A 14,849-nucleotide genomic window follows, 5' to 3' on the forward strand; every position below is an offset into this window, starting at 1 on the left:
TGCAGATAGACTGCAACAGAGCCTAGAGATAATAACCGTATCAGGCATAGTCCTTTGTGAACAAACATGTTCTTAGGACAATGCATAGCAAGCATATAATTCGATAATTGTTCAATTATTCATAGTCTGTCCGAATATTCGCCATTTCTACCATTATTCGGCCGTCCTCGAATATTCGGAAATTTCCGAATATGCATTCCTTGAATCGAATACGCTTCGAATAAAGAAAATATTCGATTCGTATTCGAAATTTCGAATAATCGCACACCCCTATTTTTTATCCATGCAGTAATCTGACCACCTCCGATTGCAGGGCCTCGTGAAGTTTTAGCCTTTAACTTGAGGAGCATAGACACCACGCCTGATAATGATAGGATGTCAGAATCAAGATGACATGACGTGGTATCGACGCATGCGCTATCACAAGCTTTTGGGAAAACGCTCTGAAAGTAAACGTTAAAATACGACGCGATTCTTTGTTTATCTGTAACAAGGGTATCGTTATGCATTATTTGATTAACACCCTCTTTTTTTCGGCACAAGTGGGACCAGAATTTTTCAGGGGCGGTCCATTGTAGTTTTCTTTTCTTGTGCAAGATGTCGCGCGTTATCCATGGGTTCTTTTCTTCATCTTTTTCGTTTTATTTGGCACAAACTTATCTATGCAGCACAAACATAGGTGTTTAAATTTATCCCATAGCTCTGAAACATCAGACCCGCCAAAACTGCTGAGGTTAAGATCAAGGTAGTCTAAGACACTTTCATCTTCAGCAAAAAAGTTTTTAATCGTCACTGTTTTTATAGGAGAACTATTTCGTGCTTTTAGAGGGCATGAGAGCTTCACCATGTAGTGATCTGAAAAACCTTGTTGGACTGACACAAAAAAAGTTTCCATACATCGGCTGACAAAAACAAGATCCAATATTGAGGACGCACTGCCTTGAATACGCGTAGGTTGCTTAACCACTTGCTGCAGGTTCCTACATAACATTAAGTCTAGTACACTCTGAACATGCACGCTATGCTCATGAGAAGCAAAAGGATTGTTCCAATCAACACCAGGAAGGTTCAAATCGCCACCAATAATTAATTTATCCTGTGGAAAATTCAACATGTGTTCGTATAGATCTTGTAAAAACTGCGGGGGTGCATCGGGAGGACGGTACACTGCGAATAGTAATAAAGAAAAGCCCCAGCATGACAACTTTAATGAAATACTTTCATGATTGTCGATTTGTCTAAGCAGAGTTGCTAGAATGTTATGTTTAACCAAGACGGTGACACCACCCCCTCTTGTATTCCTATCCCGCCTAAAAATTTGGTAGGAAGGTGGAAAGATGCTGTTGTCATGGATGTCATCACGGAGCTAAGTTTCCGTGATCACGACGACATGAGGCTGTATCCCAGAATGATGGCTTCAAGCTGATCACTTTTATTCACTACACTGCGCGCGTTTATATTTAACAGACGCAGCTCTTCAGTACATGAAGTTTCCTGTCAATTTTTGCTGGAGGTTCTTTGACGGCTAACCAATTCTACCCTAGAATTGGCGTCATCGTCCCATGCGTATAGGTCATTGTCTATGCGCAGTTTATCATGCAGAAGAGTCACTTTCTTGCCCTGCTGCTTTTCTATTTTGGCTCTTTGTCATAACAGCTTGCGTTTCCTTAGCCTGTCCGCCGAATAATCATTCTGAATGGAAATTTTTGTTTCCTTGAGCTTTCGCGCGTTTTTTAGGACTTCCTGTTTTTCATTGTAATTTTGAAAGAATACAATCACTGGTCTATCTTTCCCGCCTTTCCAATGCGATATATTCTTGCGATAGAGCAACATGTTACATTGAGTCTCTTATAAAAAAGATCTTCAATCACTTTGCGCGAAGAGCTGTCTCATTTTCACCCCTGTCTTCTTGTATGCCAAAGATAACCAGATTCGAGCGTCTGCTCCTGTCTTCAAGGTCTACTACTTTAGCTTGAAGCAACTTTACTGTCTGTTCTAGGCTGTCAACTCGCGAAACGCGCCTTTCCAAATCGCTGAATCGCTCATTAAGTTCAGAAATCATTTTTCCTATGTCACTCTGCTGATTCCTCAGGGTGGCTATCTCTGTGACTAGCTTGTTCTGCACGTCTAATAGTTGGGTCAATAAAGCTTCCGTGTTAGAACCAGGGTTCACCTCAATGTCCTCACACAATAAAAGTTCACATACACAAAGAACTTCGCATGCAATCTCAACACACTGGCGTGGGCATGGCAGTACCAGGAGGCCACGGTAGTCACTTTTGTTTGTGCTGTAGTGAACACTAACCTGCACAAAGCAGAAGAACGGCTTGTGAGGCCACATTGCGAGGCTCGGTCCGCCGCACCCACTAAAGTCATAGCGATGCAGCATGTCCCTTATGAAGGCATCCAAAGAAGTCACATAGGAGGGAGGCGTAGCTGTGATGTCGATATCATGCAGCCAAGAGCACAGCTGATACGGTTCATGATGTGTCGCTGAATCCATCGGCCACGCGCTGCGTTGAATCCGCTCGGGCTGGAAGGTTGGAAGTTGAGTCAATAAAACCTGCACAAAGCAGAAGAACGGCTTGTGAGGCCACATTGCGAGGCTCGGTCCGCCGCACCCACTGACCCGACAAGCCGCAAGACGCCGCATATATCCTGGCCCAAGAAGATTCTCCTGGCGGAGCAAGCGGCGGCCTGAACGAAGCTCCAGGGAAACTCGAAGGCATAGAGGACCAAGGAATCGAGAGCAGCCTCCACCACTTGTGAGACAGCTGTTAAGCCTCAACGGTTTATTGCGCAGGTCGCGCGCTGAAGATGGTGACGCTGACCATGATGATGAATATATACAGATGAAGAAGATGAAGGGGTAATAAAATGCTCACAATATTGACGTACCGCTTCCGAAGCGTTATGGCGTGGCTTTGCACTTACCCATTTTGCGACACTAGACTACAGCCAGGAAGCAGCAACCTTTCCTACCACAAGTAAGTTTGTGTTCTCAAAGTCATAAAACACGCATTTCACTGAGCACATAAACGAGCAATGCAAAATGAAGCTCTCAATAAAATTTGATTGTCAAGCCACTAGAAGTACAATTGTATATGTCTTGTATTAGTAGTGCCTTCTTTGTCCTATGTTGAAGTTTCATAAAGAACGTAACGCTGCAGTGCCAACCTAACGCACTTAAGAAACCAAAGTCCAAACGCTCAAAACATGTTCTTTCAACGTTTACGATGCCGCCGCTTTCTCGTCAGGGCTTCGACGCCACACCGCGACGCAAGCATCGTCCCAGTCACTGGCCCAGCGCGCTATCGCCACTCCGAGCAACATAACAAAGGCAGAGAGCGTCGCGTTGCACTGTCCCACTGCAGGTTATAGCAATTGCGCTTGGAGCGAAACCAAAACTGCCAAAAAATACTTGTAGACTAGTTCGCCAGTCAATAGAATGCCAATCCGAAGCCTGTACTTCCCATCATTCCCATGATGGTTGAACGATCGCAGCGCCAGATTTGCCTCTAGGTATACTAATATGAAACTTTATGCTTCCCAAGTTACGACCTTCGCGCCACAGACGCCAACAATACTGGTCACAAATGGACCAAGTGGATAGAAAGGTTCGAGAACTTTCTTTTAGCGTGTGACATCACGGCAGATGCACGCAAGAAAGCGCTCCTCCTGCACTACATCGGCGAGGAAGTCTACGACATATTTAGCTCCCTCCCCGACAGCCCTACACAAGCTGCAACAGCTATATATATACAAGCGCGACCCAGACCACGCAGAGCCCATCGACGCCAGAATACGATACCGCACGAGCGAAACTGAGTGCATACTTCGCCCCACGAGTGAACTCGACATTTGCGATCTACAAATTTCGCCAAGCCCAGCAAAACGTTGGTGAGCCACTGGGCGCCTTCTACGCGCGCCTCCGGCAGCTCTCTCGCCACTGTAACTTCGAGAACGTCGACCTGAAGTCCAGAACCAAATAATCCTCGCCACAACGTCGTCTCGCCTTCGCAAATACGCAATGCTTCATTCCCTCACTTTACCAGACTTACTTAAACAGGGAAGAATGCTCGAGGATGTCGAACGGGATGTATCCGAAATCGAAAAGGACGTCGATAGCAATGCGGCGTGCTCGCAGTGCAGGAGGAAGGCCAGCACCATGGCCAATACCAAAGAAACAGCCGACAGATGCCACGACAGACCTATGCACCGCAACGACCTCGTGTCTCATCAACAGATTGTCGCAACTGCGGTGGCAAGTGGCCTCACCAAGGCGGACGATCAAGTTGTGCTGCATGGGGCAAGACATGCAAGGCATGTAACAAGGTTGGTCACTTTGCACGATTCTGTCATTCAACGAGACAAATGGTACAAGCAGTGGACTGTGACAATGGTCCAAGCAGGTAGTCACAGACAGTTTGCAGTAAGAAGAGTTCTAGCACCAAAGAATGTGCTGCCACCCATGACACCAGTTCAAGCAGTGACGAGTATGTTTTCATTGCCATGACCTCACCTCAGACAGGCCCATCTCCAAAAGTTATTGTCACTGTCAACAATGTGCCGGTCACTTTCATAATCGACGCAGGTGCAACAGTGTCAACTGTTGGCGAACATGACTTTGAGAGCTATCGCCTAAAGGTGAAACTCCAGGAAACAACCATCAGAGTGTTTTCATACAAAGCAACATCTCCGCTTGAACTTCTAGGCAAAGTCTCTGTCACAATGAGATACAAAGATAACTGTATTGAAGAAGACATCTTTGTCATTCGAGGAAACTGTGCACCACTCTTAAGCTTCACAGCAGCATCCAACCTGGGGCTTGTCCAGATCACATACCAAGTTAATGAGCATCAAGGTGACAATTGTGGAAGCATTCCCCAAGTTGTTTATTGGAGCTGGAAAACTCAAAAACCACCGCATTCATCTTTTTGTGGACGACACTGTCCCACCTGTTGCAAAACCACACAGGCGTATTCCGTTTGCCTTACGTGACGCCACAGAGAAAGAACTTGAACGCCTCCTGTCAGAAGACATCATTGAGCCAGCCATAGGACCTACACCGTGGGTGTCCACTGTGGTTATTGTGCCTAAACCGCATCAGTCTGATGAAATTCGAATCTGTATTGTCATGCGTGTTGTGAACACTGCCATTTAACGTGAACGACATTTGTGCCCAACAGTGGATGACATCATTTTTGCCTTAAATGGAGCAACAATGTTCTCCAATCTTGACTTAAGGAATGGATATCATCAGTTGGAACTTGACCCTTCCTCAAGGCAACTCACCACGTTCTCAACACATGTTGGGTTGTTTCGCTACAAACGACTGAACTTCGGCATCAGCAGTGCAGCGGAAACCTTTCAGAACACCATACGCCAAGTGCTCAACCACATCCCCAATGTCCTGGATGTTAGTGATGATATTCTTGTTTTTGGGCAAACAAAACAGGAGCACGACTTGCCCTTGGAAGCCGTTCTGCAGCGGCTACAAGAAGCTGGATTGACACTGAATGAAAAGAAGTGTCACTTTCATCAACGTGAACTGAACTTTTTGGACTTAATTTTTCAGCTGATGGCGTTCGTCCTGATCTTAAGAAGATAGCAGTCTTCCTACAGATTAAAACACCGGAATCACCACAAGAAGTGAAGGGCCTGCTAGGTATGATAAACCATTAAGGCAGATTTCTGAGAAATATTGCTGACCTCACACAGCCTTTACGTGAACTGATACTGAAAGATGTCGTCTGAGAGTGGACAGAACGACAGCAGAATGCTCTTGAGAGCCTAAAGCAAGCCATGTCCGATGCCTCCAACTTTGCTTACTTTGAGCCATCTAAACCGACAGAATTGGTGGTAGATGCAAGTCCACATGGACTGGGTGCTATCCTCACACAGTGTGATATGAAGACATTAAGTTGAAGAGCGCTTACACCAGTTGAAAGTCGCTACTCCCAAATTGAACGTGAGATGCTCGCAGCTGTATGGGCCATGGAGCACTTCCGTCTTTACCTTTGTGGAGTCAACTTCCTTTTGCTGACTGATCACAAGCCTTTAGTGAGCATACTGGGAAACCCAAGATCATCACCATCTGCCCGCATTGAGCGCCTTGCTCTACGCATTCAACAGTACAAGTTCGTTGTACAACGCAATGCAGGAAGTAATAACCCTTCCGATTACCTTTCCAGGCATCCAGTTCCTGAAACAAAAATGTGTGCCCACATCGACAAAGTATATAATGAGTATGTCAACTTATCCAGCGCCACAACATCCCAAAGGCCTTCTCGGTTCAAGAAGTCGTTGATGCAACGAAAGCAGACCAGCAGCTACAGTCACTTATCAGTGTTATCCAGCACCCCACACTCACCAGCTGGGTCTCAGCTGAACTGAAGCCATTTGCATCTATAAAAACAGAACTAACAAAAACGCCCGGGGGCATCGTCCTTCGAGGAACACGCCTAGTTCTTCCCGCTACTCTGCAGAAACAAGCAGTGCTACTTGCCCACAAGGGCCATCAAGGGATTGTGAAAACAAAACAAATGTTAAGAGAAAAAGTGTGGTTCCCAGGCATGGATAAGCTCGTGCACACTTTGATTAAAAGCTGCCTACCATGTCAAGCAGCTGTTCCACAAGCAAAGCAAGAACCACTTGCCATGACAGAACTACCCAGTGGTCCCTGGGAAGAAGTGTCAGTCGACTTTTGTGGTCCCTTCCCAGATGGAAAGTACGCTATGGTGGTGTTAGATGACTTCTCACGATACCTAGTGGTACAAGTCACACACTCTACAAGTGCAAACAATGTGCTTCTTTCCCTATGACAAGTGTTTTGTAGGTTCGGAATCCCTGCACAGGTAAAAAGTGACAATGGGCCACCATTCCAAGGCAAAGAGTTTGCTGCATTCGCAAAAGAATTAGGATTTCGGCATCATCGGATCACACCTTTGTGGCCTCAAGCTAATGGCGAAGCTGAGCGGTTTATGAGAACATTAAAAAAGCATGTTCACACTAGTCAGCTTGAGAACACAGATTGGAAAGTAGAGCTCGACACTTTCCTGATGTCATACAGGTCTTCAAAACACTTGACTACAGGAAGATCACCGTATTCACTGCTGTTCGGCAGACCGATGAGAAATCTTCTGCCTTGCTATGTTGAAGCTGCTTCGGAAACGGAAGACGTAACAAAGTTGAAAACAACTGTGCTCAAGAAAAGGGCATACAACAAACAACATGCTGATGCACGAAGGCACGCTCAACCACATCGCTCCTGTGTCGGTCAACGAGTCTTGTGCAAGCAAGACAGACACGACAAGTTTACTTCGTACTATGATCCAGACCCTTATACCATTGTCAGCGTTCATGGATCACAAATCAAGGCATCGAGAGGAAATAGTGTAATAACGCGCAACTCAAGTTTTTTTTCAAAGATGCCTCTGGCCTTAAACAAGCACCAGCCAAAACATCACTTGGCTGTGATTACATCATATATCCTCTACCCACCTCAGCGCCAGATCCTGCACCACCTGCATTGCACCAGAGTTCTCCAAGAGAGCGCTACCCAAAGAGAAACAGAAAGCCTCCACACCATCTTTCTGATTTCGCAACCTGACATTGTGACTGTTTGTTCGTAGGAGACATTCACGACTTTTCAACAGTGAACTGTTTTCCGTTTATGGTTTCCCTAATCACATTGTGTCCGCATGCATTTTATTTTCCCCATGGAGGGTAATCTAGTGTCTATGAAGAGCATTTCGCCAAATGTGAGTACTCGGTTGGCAACCTGGAATAAAGCATGGGAGCTTGAGCAATGAGTGCATATCACCATGTCACTCCAATCTAAATCAATCAGACTGCATCCCGGTCTACGCGAACACCAAAATGGTGGCAGTGTTGCAGCAGTTGTGTGGATCGTTACATGAGCTAAGAATGCTCGCTGAAAAAAATTTGACCACGAAAAATGGAATAGCTGTTAGAGGTTCACCGACAAAGGGGTGCTCAGGTGTGAAAGCAAAAAAAAATAGCATTGACATCACCAGCAACTGGAGTTGCAATGAAGAAATTGCAGTTGCACAAGGACTACCTGCGCCAGAGGAGCACTGGGATTCACGGGAAAGGGTGGGCAGAAAGGCTGAAATTGTGAATGTTACAAATCATCATTGTGATAATTGTAAGCCTACATATATGTTGGGCGCTTGGAAGTAAAAATACTAAAATAAATAAAGCCATTTTTTCATTTGCATCCTTCGTAGCTTGTATGCCAATGTTTTTTTTTAGCTGTGACTGTCTCGTATTCGATGCTCCAATTATGTCGTGTTCTATTCTTTGTTGGTTCGTACTGCTAGAGTTAGCGAAATGTAGACTGTAATCTTTGGCATGATGACAGAGACATTTGGCGTGACACCTTCATTTGTTTCTTTCCTTCACACTCCATTAACGACTTTCCGGGATTTTGCTCTTCTGCACTAGAATCTGCTACACATGAAATATGTTGGTATTTCATTTATTTTATACTTAGCTGGAAATAGGGGTCGCCGTAGCCTGTCATGGCTTTTGAAAATCTTGGTTGAAAATGTTTTGGGACTTGTGTGTGAGTGCGCACCATTGATTGATCTAATACAAAAAAATATCTCAACCATAAAGAGTGAAAGACTTGGCGAGAAGCGCAACAAAAAACTACCCGACAAAATTAAATTTCTTTATTGCAATTTACATCTGAACTATCCATCATGTGTTTGGAAAGTAAACTTTTGCTTGATTGTTGTATTGGCGTATTCTTCCTGCGTGTATCACGACAAATGTTACAAACGCAGTTGCGCATGCTCTTGTTCATCGCCATATATATGCGTGGGACGCTTCTGAAAATAAATCTGTTGGAAGTTAGCACGTGTCTGTGTTTTCACCCCACCCTAGTGTGTCTTGTGTGCTAGATGAAGAAATGCTAAAGATATACCAGTCTTTTATGTGTCTTTGTGGGCTGCTGCAATGCTTTTGTACTTTTTATGACATTTATTTATGTGCTGCCAATGTGTACTTACCTCATATATATTACTCATCACTTTCAAATGTAATCTTTAAGCTGATTTAGCAATTCCAAGAAATTATACAGATGTACAACTCTTTTATGTGTCCTTGTGGGTTGCTGCAATGTTTTTGTAGTATTTTTTATGACATATTTATTTCTGTGCTGCCAATGTTTACGTACCTCATATATATTACTCATTACTTTCAAATTTAAGTTTTATCCTGATTTAACAATTCATTGCATTCCTTTGTAACAGTGCACAATAAATGTATGCCAGTGATGTAGCTTTCTAGTAGCAACATTCGTCTTACTTGCCACGGCAAGTCCTCGAATACCAGACCTTCCTAATTCTGTGCTTTGTGTTTACAGTAACTAAGTGTTAGCAAAAATTTACTATATTCTGATTCTTCATGCATCGTGGCCAGCAGTTCGCATTTTTTCTTCTTGCATGCCCATTAGTGCGATAAACATAATGCGCGCGCGCGCAATAGCCATTTATGAATTGGTCAGTGTGGCTGCCCGTGTTGGTTCTTGTTGTTGTTGTTCAAGATATTTTGCTTGTACATGCGTGGATGTCTGGTTTACATGGCTTTGGGGGCCAGTATACTGGCCCCTAAAGCCATATGCCCGATATTCCGTACAATACGTGCATTATTTGCAGATACCCACAGCCGCCACAGCAGAGCACCCTCCTGAGACCCAATTAATGGAGAGTTTTAGCGCAGCCGGAACAGGCGTACGGTAAATAACGAAGCGCGTCACCGTTGCTACCGTTGCGAAGTGTTTGCCACGCCAAGTTCGCGTGTGGTAGCAATTGCAGCATTTGCCGCGTTTACCATTTACCATAGGGTGGTGCTAAAGCACTCAAACGAATGACCTGTACAGCAGAAACGTTCACCTAGAGTAGAGCAACACTCGCACTAACGTTTAATATCTTCATCATATCTTCATCAAAGACACAGCCGTGGGTGGCTGAGGCTGCCTGCATGCAGCACATGCATATAAATGCCTGTTGCAGCAGCTGTAGGTGCAACATTTCTTTCAGATATGCCTACCTGAGAGCCTTCGTATCTTTCAAGTTCTTCGAAGCTTGATTTCGACTACTGTAAAGCGACATATTTTATTGGGCCCTCTGAGTCGTCTGCGCTAGGTGTATGCTAGCGCGCGTTGCATTAAACACGAAGATGTAGCCGCTCACGTCTCTACGGCTGCTTCCGGCCGTGATCGCGGAGCACGCGTCTCCGTTGCTAGGCGACTGCTGGGCATGCGCAGTCTAGAGCCATGTGGCCAATACCATAGAGTTTCCTACAAAAATTGTAGGAAACTCTATGGCACGTACTGCGGTGAACCTCTCCCGTTACATGCGTGTCCCCGCAGGCTTGCAGAGGCCGGTGAACAATAGAAGGCAGCATCACGTGACCCTACGTTCCCGCATGTTGGCTCCCTAAGTTGGTTTCCAGATGTCCCTATGGTGCCACTGAATACCAAGTGTATCATGTGATTGGGGAGGTTTCTTCCATGTATTGCCGCCGGATTATACAACAACCCACGTGCGTACAATGACACGGAAACCACCTGCTTCCAAACGCTGCCTACTCCGCTTCGGAATGGCGCACGTCTGTGATCGAGCTGCAATCGGCGATGACGATCGTCGCTGCAAATTTTGCAGCAAACTATTCATCCAGAGGAAGAACATGCTGCAACCCATCAGGAACGTTCACAACATGGCCGTGGATGTCAAGAAACTGATGAAATGCGACATATGTGGCACTTCCCTTCCTACAATGGAGAAGTATTCGGGGAACCAGATTGCTGCGCACAGCTTCGAGGCTGAGTACGTGCACGTGGTGTTCCGAAACAATAAGGGTGAGGAACAGTTTTATTAGGTTCATTCTCATTTATCGTGAGCAAATGACGCTTAAACGCAATATTATATCTCGGGCTTTCAAAAATTTCTTGTTGCGCAGTACGCCTCCAAAAAGGCAGCTGTTTATGCCTTGAGGGCCTTACTCGTTGGGCCACGAATATCCTCTGGACATCCCGATTAGATCCGAACGTCCAAGTCCCGGTCGGGACGTCCAGTGGAAAACATGAGGACATTCATTTCGGGATGTCATATTTGAGACATCCTTCAGACATCCACACGATTGAACTTCTGGGATCTATGCAAAATCCCAAAACTTTAATCCTGTGGATGTCCGAAGGATGTTTTCAATGGGATGTCCCATACCGGCCATCATCATCATCATCATCATCAGCCTGGTTACGCCCACTGCAGGGCAAAGGCCTCTCCCATACTTCTCCAACAACCCCGGTCATGTACTAATTGTGGCCATGTCGTCCGTGCAAACTTCTTAATCTCATCCGCCCACCTAACTTTCTGCCGCCCCCTGCTAAGCTTCCCTTCCCTTGGAATCCAGTCTGTAACCCTTAATGATCATTGGTTATCTTCCCTGCTCATTAAATGTCCTGCCCATGCCCATTTCTTTTTCTTGATTTCAACTAAGATGTCATTAACTCGCGTTTGTTCCCTCACCCAATCTGCTCTTTTCTTATCCCTTAACGTTACACCTATCATTCTTCTTTCCATAGCTCGTTGTGTCGTCCTCAATTTGAGTAGAACCCTTTTCGTAAGCCTCCAGGTTTCTGCCCCGTAGGTGACTACTGGTAAGACACAGCTATTATACACTTTTCTCTTGAGGGATAATGGCAACCTGCTGTTCATGAGCTGAGAATGCCTGCCAAACGCACCCCAGCCCATTCTTATTCTTCTGATTCTCCTGTAACGATCGACACATTTACGCTACTTATACTATAACTCGTTCGCACGTATTCGTATTGTTTCGTATTAGTAATGGGGAACGTTTGTCGATCTTCGATGACGTCTAAATTTGCGTCACGCGCCCACCCTCACTGATTAACCGTGTCGCTTGAGCTTCGTCTGCCGTTCGAGATTTTTTTTTGCGTAACTGCGACTGCGACAGTGATCGTAAAACGGCGTGCGGTTGAAATAACAAAATTTGTGGGCATTTGTATCGCGATCGCAGCACTTGTTGCACGTGATGGTTGGCAGGCCGCGTTGCTGAATTTTCCCATGCGTTTCTGCCATACAATGCCATACACGTTTGTTTCTGAAAATAACGAAATTTCGGGCGACATCATGTGAACTACTAGATGCGAAAACACCCGTGTACTTAGATTTGGGTTTGGGTGCACGTTAAGAACCCTAGGTAGTCCAAATTATTCCGGAGTCCCCCACTATGACACGTTTCATAATCAGATTGTGGGTTTGGCACGTAAAACCCGGTAATTTATTTTTTAGTAATGCTGAACGTTTGTCTCTTCGACTGTTAATTTAATTTCTGTCAGGTGAGTTGCCGTGTCGCTTAAGTTTCGTCTACCGTTTGAGTTTTCTTTGCTTAATCGCGTTTGCAATCGCGGAAGTTCCGAATAACCGAACTATATTGTAGGCATTTGTATTTCAATGGCAGCACCTCGCACACAGGGCTGTTGACCAACCGTGCTGCTTTAGCTTTCTTCTCGCATTTGCTATCATTTGGGCCAGCGTATGCGCTTACATGTGTGAGCGACGCGCTGGATAAGATTACGAGACTTGCATCCCGATAGTGTCATTGTATATTTACTGGAGTTATATAGTTGACATTCACCTAATTTTTGTTTATTATTGCGATAGAAATTGTAGGGACACTCCTGACGAAATTCCGCTAACGCGGACGTGCGCCGCGGTGGGTAGTGGCTTCGTGGGCGCTGTCCCCGCGCAGCTTAGTGTCGAAAGTGGCGTAAACTTGGCTCTGGAAAGGCATAGTGGCTGAAAGCAGCAAGAAGCGATCGCTTGTCGCTGCTGCCCCACTTCATCACGCCAGCGTTCATACAGCGTGTTTACCGTCAGGGAGATGTGTTCATGTTTGGTTTTGCGCACGACACCGTTTGTTAATTTAACGAGGAAGCGAAGGTTTACTGTAAGTTATTCTGGCGATAACGCGTACAGCTGCTTAATTATAGGCGTCTAGTAATTTGCTGTCCCAATTGCTGCTTCGCTCTTCGGACGATACTGCGACATTATTTACTGTTATCAGGTCGCTTGACATAGCTATGCTGACGTAGAGACCAGGAGAGTTCCTTTTATCTTTGTACAGAGTTGAAATAATTACTTCCTTTCTGATAACCGTTAGCTCAACGAGTTTGTATTAGGCCACAAGGAAGCAAAGTTGCTGTAAGAACCTTAGATTGCTGTTAAACGTGCAGGTTGTTAACATGCACATGGTGGATAGCAATTTTTGCACACACTTCTTACACGTTTTTAATGCATACTTTACAGCAATGCTGTGTTCCTGCCATGAGCCTGGTGTCATTTTGGGTCGACATCATTCTTCGTTGATGATCAACACAGAAACAAGCCCACGGAATTATGCTAACCTTCTTAGTACCTCTGATCTCGACAGTGTATTTTCATGTCTGCAACCACTGGAACCGATCCTTCAGGATTACTAGTAAATTGTGTACCGTACCCCGGTTCTCTTCTGTTCTGCATCTGAAACTATGGACAAAAGATAACCCAGCGTGTGGCGACTTCCTTATGGGCTGATGTACCTGTGAACTCTGGGTTAATTTTTGTCTCTGGGACTGTTCAAGCAAGTCCACAGAAATGCACCACTAAATTTCTTAGTACACGTGAACTGCAATGTAGTTGTCTTCGACCGCTGAGCCAGCCTGCAGTGAGCCTTAGTAAAATGTTTAGTCGCCAAGATAGCTGCCATCTTTTCAGAAGTATTTGTAACTGCTGCCATTGAAAAACTGTCATGCTCTGCGTCTGGTAACTTCCATCGAGGCTGTATGATACCCGTGAATTTTTAGGATGAAATTGTGTTTATGTGTGGCCGCTGAAGCAAGCCCACACTTTTTTTATAAGCTTTTCATGTGGGTGAACTCATATAATGCATTTTTCTGTCTATGACTGCTTAAGCGAGCATGCTGCAAGCTTTTAGTTAATTGTGTAGTGGCCAAGGTACCTGTGACGGTTCAGCAATATTTGACTGTGACCACGAAAAGGTCGCATTCAGCTTATGTTTACTTGCTTAGAGGCCTTCAAGCCTATGAACACTCATGGTGAATTTGTGCTTGTGACCACTCAAGTACAGCAAGCGTCTTGTAACTTCTAGTACCTGTGAAATCAGTTTGGTATTGTGTTGAAGCAAGCGTCTTGTAACTCCTTTTGTCTCTCTTAACTCTCCAGTAATGTTCGTGTTTGCAACTGCTACGTGATCCTTCAGTAATTTTTTTAATGTCCCGTGTGTCTAAAATATTCAGTACTTTTACTGTGTGCGACCACTGAAGCAGGCCTGCAGAAAGTCTGGAGTAGCTTCCTTCATGGCTAAGACACCTGTGAACTTTCCAGCAGATATTGAATTTATGTGCCTGCGACCGTTGAAGTGAGCCAGCCCACAGTAGCCCTCCTACTAGCTTCTTTGTACCCCCTCCCCTTTGCAAAGGGCTTTTAAAGTTCTTTTACTGGCCGAGGTGCATCTGCAAATTATTAGCTCAACTGAAATGGTCTCGTCACTGCATGAAAGTGTCAATGTTTCTGGTGACCTTTACCAGAACTTTCTATAGATGCATAGCGCATTTGCTCTATAAATGGATGGTCATGCAACTGTCTGTGTCTATATATGACCACTAAACTAGTCTAAAGTAATTTAATGCCTAATGTAGTTGTGACATCTTTAGCATAACTCGTGTTGGTGTTTGTAACTACTGAATATGGCCTAGGGAAAGGCTGTGACAACCTGAAGTGGCTAACATGTCA

At 45.0% G+C, this 14,849-nt stretch overlaps 1 pseudogene; it reads left to right on the forward strand.

Moving 5' to 3' along the window:
- The first annotated feature begins 3,552 nt into the window (after nt 1–3,552).
- Nucleotides 3,553–4,331, forward strand: LOC135907120 (uncharacterized; annotated as a pseudogene).
- Nucleotides 4,332–14,849: the final 10,518 nt, after the last annotated feature.

This window comes from Dermacentor albipictus, chromosome 7 (assembly GCF_038994185.2).
Source record: "Dermacentor albipictus isolate Rhodes 1998 colony chromosome 7, USDA_Dalb.pri_finalv2, whole genome shotgun sequence".
NCBI lineage: Eukaryota > Metazoa > Arthropoda > Arachnida > Ixodida > Ixodidae > Dermacentor > Dermacentor albipictus.